Source organism: Eriocheir sinensis, chromosome 4 (assembly GCF_024679095.1).
Source record: "Eriocheir sinensis breed Jianghai 21 chromosome 4, ASM2467909v1, whole genome shotgun sequence".
In the NCBI taxonomy this organism is placed as follows: Eukaryota; Metazoa; Arthropoda; class Malacostraca; order Decapoda; family Varunidae; genus Eriocheir; species Eriocheir sinensis.
Genome location: NC_066512.1, coordinates 27,635,945 through 27,643,275, shown reverse-complemented (window position 1 = coordinate 27,643,275; position 7,331 = coordinate 27,635,945). Strand labels below are relative to the sequence as shown.

Below are 7,331 nucleotides of genomic sequence, written 5' to 3'. Positions count from 1 at the left end.
GTGTACTACTTCAAAATTACTGTGAAGACTATGAATGATCAATCAATCGAAAACCAAGTTTTTTGTTATTAATGGCCTTGAGAGAGAGAGAGACGCTGGTGATGAACGGGTTAACGGTGAAGTGGTGCCACACCTGTGTAGGGGGGGGGGGGGGGGGGCAGGGGGTAAGTTATTTCATGGCATGGTGATTTGTGTATATATTTACAATGTTTTTGTAATAAATTGTCCAAGGACAATACTGACGATTTTGCAAAATGACCATAACTGTGATGCTTTTGCAAAATGCCCAAATATTTAAGGTTATTTTGCAAACTGACCACTATTTAGGTCATTTCTCAAAATGAGCGGGCATTTTGCAAAATGACTAGTTCCTCAAAATGACAGTAACATATATATTAATTCCAAACGCCTTTTCGAAAAAATCTTAAGATTGTTGCAGTCTCGATGAAACAAAGGCAGTATTTAAACTATTATTCGCCTTTGTTGAATTTCACACGTCACTTCCAATTATTTTTTCTTGTACACCAAACTATTACTAACGACTAATTATAGCTATTACTATTACTGAGAGGGACAATGAATGCGTGGAATTTAGCCATTAACGACTCATATTTTCAAACACTGCGGCGTCCGACGCACACATTTGACAATTGAGGCTTTCGTTGGAGTTTTGGGCATTTCAAGGGGTATAGTTGTATGACCCTAATGGAAGTTAGGCAAAGTTTCTATACTAAATACGTTATAAAAACACTCATGAGAACCCGAATACTCTCTTTCCGGCCTTTTGAATTAGTGCTTGATGTGAGAGGCGGAAGCGTCTGAGAACACCGCTCAAAATTCTAGTCAAGTCCATCCGCCGAAATGAAGTTCTTCCGTGTAATTCATCAGCCACCTTGCACACCGACAGACCGGCTGACAGGACGCTGGCTTATGATGATGGATGGCATGATGAGTGGGTGGATGAGGGGCTATAGGTGGGTGAATGGAATGATGGGTACGGGGGTGGGTGAGCCAGTGTGACGTGGGTGTGCGTGGAGCCGCCCCGCCAGTCCGCCGCTGCCGCCACCTGTCCCCCTCACGCGGCGGGCCTCTGATCAATGGCCATCAACCTTAATAATGTGACTCGCTGGGACCATCCTGCTCCTGAGGGCTGGGAGGAGAGAGAGAGAGAGAGAGAGAGAGAGAGAGAGAGAGAGAGAGAGAGAGAGAGAGAGAGAGAGGAAAAACGAAGAAAAAAGAAAAAAATGAAATAGGCTGACAAGCGGCAGCCCGTGCTTGTGCATATATAGTATTTACACTGCAGAGGTTCTTAACCGGGGGTATTCATACCCCTCAGGGGTATGGGAACCAAATGCTGGGGGTATGGGACTCAATCTTTGAATATTAAGATATATTTGATTTATTAATAATGGTTAGAATGATACATTAGAACTAGCACTGCTATTCAATATTTATAATTTGTGTTATTTTGTTACTAAAATTGATTAATACTCAGTTGTATTACATTTCTTTCTCTTGAATATATATTATAATATTTGGAAAGCAATTAAGTGTGGTTCTAAATATGGGGACAGGGCCGTAATTTCTTGGGGGACTAGGGTGGGTGGGGGCTATAGCCCCACAATGATTTCTATACCGGCCTCAAAATCCCCCTAAAACTGCTTATTTTTCAAAACTTCTCCACCACCTGCGCATGCTCGCTTCGCTCGCCACCCTCCCCACACCTCATGAACCTATGATGCCCTCTAGACCCCCAAAATATTTGGCAACCCTGTCACGAACGTCTTGCAATTCTTCACTGTTTTGAATATGAATGATTGTTGAGCTGTAGGCGCCGTCAGAGTTAGGTGATGATGATATCAGCAGTCAAGCGAAGGGGTATGTGACCATACTGAGCAATCCAATGGGGGTCTGGGATCATGGAGAGGTTAAGAACCCATGACTTACAGTACGTTTAATTCAGCCACCTGCTTCCCGTTACTCTTGGGTAAAAAAAAAAAATTTTTTCTAATGATTTATAAGGAAGAAAGCACGCATGCACACAAGCACCCACACCCACACACACACACACACACACACACACACACACACACACACACACACACACACACACACACACACACACACACACATATATATATATATATATATATATATATATATATATATATATATATATATATATATATATATATATATATATATATATATATATGATACCTACAAGAAAGAACTGACATTTTTTTCCTTTTTCGACGGGTTTCCGTCAACCATTCCCTCCAAGGAAAAATCACACTCGCGTCGGATCCCTCCTGTGGTGTGCTGAGCTTCGTCCAGACACTTAGAAAAACATAGAGGCACCGTAGTAGTAATAATAGTGGGACTAATCTTTTTAGGGGCGGTAAGTAGCGGGCTTTTTTTTCTGTTTTTTTAAGCCATTGAGCTGTCTCCTTTGCTGTAAAAAAAAAAGTAGTAGTAGTAGTAGTAGTAGTAGTAGGAGGAGGAGGAGGAGGAGGAGGAGGAGATAGTGGTCAAGAATCGAGGTTTCATGTTACATTGCGTCATTACCTCCGTGCCTATTTCTTCTTCCTTCTCTCTCTCCCTCATTTCTTCCCTACCATTCTCTTTTTCTTCCTCCCTCCTCCCGTCCTTCATCTTCCCTTCTGGCCCCTCCATCTGTCTTATCTATATTCTTCTTTCCTCTCTCCATTCACCTCTTTCCGTATCTCCCTTCTTCCCTGCATCTGCCTCTTCTCCTTCCATTGTTCTTCCCTCCCTTCCTCCGTCTTTCCCTTCTTTAACCTACCTGTTTGTCCCCCACCCCCCCCTCTCTTCTCTCTCTCTCTCTCTTTCTGTTCCTCCCTCCTCGATTCCTTTCTCTTCTTTTTCTTACATTCCTTCCTCTGTCTTTCTCTCATCTTGTACCTCTCCTTTCTTTTGTCTCGATCTCTCTTACCATATCTTCCTTTCCTTCCTACCTATCTCTCCCTTTCTCTTTCACGCCCTCTGTTCATCTCTCTCTCATCTTCAGTCGTTCTTCCCTAAGCCTGTCCCTCTCCTTCCTTATGTTTCTCTCTCCCTCTATTCTTTTCCTTCCTCTCTTCTTCCCTTTCGTTTCCCTTCCCCCCACAATTCCTTCCTTCTGTTGCTTCAGTTCCTTCATCCTCCTCACGGGCTTCTAATGTTCCGTTCTCTTATAAAGAAAAATATGTCCAGTTGACGTTTTGTGACACCAGTTGTAAGCAGTCATCGCGATATGCAAATGCTCACTGATGTTCCTACCCCCCACCCTCCTCTCTCTCTCTCTCTCTCTCTCTCTCTCTCTCTCTCTCTCTCTCTCTCTCTCTCTCTCTCTCTCTCTCTCTCTCTTTTCCCAGTGTGAGTCAGCGGTGCGGTGTGGTACGGTGCGGGCTGCCCACTATTCAGTATTCACGGCACATCCCCTCTTGCTGGCTGGCTGGCTGTCTGGCGGGCATCTCAGTCCTCACACTTCCTCACACAGTCTTCCCGTAGCCGCCACGAGGAAGGCGTGCCGCTGCTGTGTTGGGAGGAGCCTCGCAGAGCGGCGTGGCGAGGGTGAGTGCCAAGATCGAGTGCAACTTTACTAGATTCTCATACTCAGCACATTGTATTTCCTGGTTTCTGACATAACTATTGCAAAAAACATCAATACTTAACGGTTTTTACACTAACTTTGATTGCTTAACGTTAATTGTGTTTGTACGACAGTTTTTGGGCCTGAAACTGATAATAATGTTCTAGGTTCGACAATTTTCTAACGTGGGTAGTGAGCGTAGTGTCATGCGAGTACCAACGAGTGACAACAGGGAGGGATAAGCTAGATACGGGTCTGCGAATGTTAAAAGTAGTGTCTGGGTAGTTTGGTGATGTTGTGAGGGGAAAATGAGTGTTCCTGTGACTGTTTGAAGAGGATTGACAGGAGCACCAACGAGGGGTAACAGGCGGGATCGAGAGAGATGAGACACGGGTCTGTGAAGGGGAAAAGCAGTGTCCAGGTGGTTGAGTGATGCTGTGAGGGGAAAACTATTGTCTCTGTGGCTGTTTGATGAAGAGAAACAGGAGTACCAACGAGTGGCAGCAGGCAGGGAGGGAGAGGTACTGCAGACTATAACGTGTTGCCGGGATGCTGGGATGCTGGCAGTGAGATAAGAAGATGCGGGTAGGTAGCTGAGTGATGCTATGAGGGGAAAACAATTGTGTTTGTGGCTGTTTGTTGAAGAGAGACAGGAGTACCAACGAGTGGCAGCAGGCAGGGAGGGAGTGGTACTGCAGACTAAGTTATTTGTTGCCGGGATGCTGGCAGTGAGATAAGAAGATGCGGGAAGATAGTTGAGTGATGCTATGAGGGGAAAACTATTGTGTTTGTGGCTGTTTGTTGAAGAGAGACAGGAGTACCAACGAGTGGCAGCAGGCAGGGAGGGAGTGGTACTGCAGACTAAGTTACTTGTTGCCGGGATGCTGGGATGCTGGCAGTGAGATAAGAAGATGCGGGTAGGTAGTTGAGTGATGCTGTGAGGGGAAAACTATTGTCTTTGTGGCTGTTTGTTGAAGAGAGACAGGAGTACCAACGAGTGGCAGCAGGCAGGGAGGGAGAGGTACTGCAGACTATAACGTGTTGCCGGGATGCTGGGATGCTGGCAGTGAGATAAGAAGATGCGGGTAGGTAGCTGAGTGATGCTATGAGGGGAAAACAATTGTGTTTGTGGCTGTTTGTTGAAGAGAGACAGGAGTACCAACGAGTGGCAGGACTGCAGACTAAGTTATTTGTTGCCGGGATGCTGGCAGTGAGATAAGAAGATGCGGGAAGATAGCTGAGTGATGCTATGAGGGGAAAACAATTGTGTTAGTGGCTGTTTGTTGAAGAGAGACAGGAGTACCAACGAGTGGCAGCAGGCAGGGAGGGAGTGGTACTGCAGACTAAGTTACTTGTTGCCGGGATGCTGGGATGCTGGCAGTGAGATAAGAAGATGCGGGTAGGTAGTTGAGTGATGCTGTGAGGGGAAAACTATTGTGTTTGTGGCTGTTTGTTGAAGAGAGACAGGAGTACCAACGAGTGGCAGCAGGCAGGGAGGGAGAGGTACTGCAGACTAACGTGTTGCCGGGATGCTGGGATGCTGGCAGTGAGATGTTAAGATGCGGGTATGTAGTTGAGTGACGTTGTGAGGGGAAAAAAAGGAGTTTCTGGGGTTGTGCTTTGTTATAAAGGGGGAAAGGGGTAGGTATACGTGTCCCTGAGGTTATATCATTTTGGTTGAAAGGGGATAAAGCTGAGGTATGGAAAGCTGTGGAGTGTTGAGAGATCACAAGATGTTGCTGGTCTGGCTAGGTCAGTAAAGCTGTGAGGAGGAAAACTGGTGTCTCCCTGGGGTTGTGTTTTGGTTGAGAGGAAAAAAAATATACGATGTGGGTGTTTGTGTTGTGCTGTTGGAGAACGTGCTAAGATTTACAGGTATGGGTAGTGAACTCTTTAAAAATTTCCTCTTCCTTTTCTCTTCTTTTCTCCTGCTCTTTCTTTCTCATTCCCTCTTTACCTTTCTCTCTTTCTTCCCCCCTCCCTCTCTCACTCCTTCCCTTCCTCCTTTTCTACCTTCCTTGCTATTAGTGATGCTGTGAAGGGGAAAAACGAGAGGGTGTGTTTTGTCAGGAGAGGAAGCAACTGAGGCTTGGGTCGTGGAAGCTGGTCGGGCATCAGGTGTGAGAGGGGAATTAAGCTGCAAGTTGGAGAGTTCCTGATGCTGTGAAGGAAAAAAAAAAAACAGTGTGAGACGGGAAATACTATGGTGTGGGTGGTTATGTAGGTTATGAGGACATGAGGGTCAAAGTGACACTGAGATGCTGTAACGGGATGAATCATGAATGTATGAGTAATAGGGATGTGGTCTTGATGAATATGAAACTCCTTTAAAGGTGTGATGTGACCTTAACTTGGCACTGACCTAAACACTATACGACTGCTGGGTGTCACGAGGGGAAGGGAGAAGAAGAAAACTGACTGTAGGACGCTGAGGGGAGATGATGCAGTTTGGGTTGGTATGAGTGTCCTTAACTACCCGACTGAGGGGAGGGTTAAATGCCTGAGTGTTTATGTGGTGACGTGCAGTAAGGGGAGAGGCTGGTCGGGGTGCGTTTGAGCGGCTGTAGGGTGGCGGGAGGTGAACTAATTATTGCGTGTATGCAGATGTCTGTGTGTGTATGTGTGTGTCGTGGGTGTACACTCAATGATTTACAATAATTTGCATGGGGAGAGAGAGAGAGAGAGAGAGAGAGAGAGAGAGAGAGAGAGAGAGAGAGAGAGAGAGAGAGTTGTGTTCATGTGGCTGTGTTTGTGTAGGTTAGGCTTGGTTGTTAGGTTAGACTTGGCTAGGTTGTGTTAGGTCAGGCTTGATTAGTTTAGGTTAGGCTTGGTTAGGAAGTTAGGTTAGGCTACGTTAGGTTAGGCATTACAAAGGGAGGGATTAGGTTTGTGTCTTTGTCTTGGGGTTGTCGTGTGTGAGCGAGTGTGAGTCGCGTGTGATAGGGTGTGAGTGGGCGGGTCGGTGTGTGTGGTCGCGTGTAGTCGCGCCTATGGTATGTCGCGCCTATGAAGGGCAAATGTATAGACTGTATGAATGTATAATGTAAGGGAAAGAGCGGGACACCCCGAGCGAGTTGTCAGGGCGCCCCGGCGTGTTGTTTACAGTGCCTAATAGGATAGAGATAAGGAGAGCAGTTACGAACCTCATATTTGACCCAAGGGTCAAATGAGAGGCCATAGACGGGTTGACTCAGGCGCGAGAGGAGAGAGTGGAACGGGAGGCAGCGGGTAGCGGGCGGCCGTGCCCCTGTCTGCCACGGGCAGGACAGCGGGACGGAAAGGTGAGATGAACGAGAGTGTGACGGAGGCGGCAGAGACGGCCGAGTCCCTGTTCCGGCAGCCGTGCCGTCTCCGCAGACAGAAGCAGAAAAGGCTATCACAGACCCTTCATTATTGTAAGGTAAAAGTTTGGTATTAATTATTTAATTGTCTCGTGCGATAAGGTGACATTTGGTGTAAAGGTGTTGTGTTGTGTCGTTTGACAAGTGTTGTATTACTTATTCCAGGTTTACCGTATTAAAGCGCGTCAAACAAGTCGGGCTGTGTGATTTACCCCAGTAGCCGTAATAGCGGCACATCGCGTATGGGTGTGGATGTGTTGGGGGGGGGGGGGGGGGTTTATCGTGTGTTGGTGAGAGTGTGGGCGGGTGGGTCGGTGTCTGGGAATGGGTGAGGGTGTGTGTGGGTGGGGAGTTGTCGCGTGTTGTGAGCTGTAGGGTGCCCCATCTCAAGGCCA

General features: G+C 46.8%; 1 protein-coding gene across 1 annotated transcript in view; it reads left to right on the top strand.

Moving 5' to 3' along the window:
* The first annotated feature begins 3,384 nt into the window (after positions 1-3,384).
* The window catches only part of LOC126981579 (organic cation transporter protein-like), a 45,747-nt gene continuing 41,800 nt past the window's right edge, over positions 3,385-7,331 (top strand). Inside the window, exon 1 of the mRNA XM_050832992.1 lies at positions 3,385-3,576. The gene's annotated coding sequence lies outside the window, so the exon portion shown is untranslated. The remainder of the gene's footprint in view (positions 3,577-7,331) is intronic.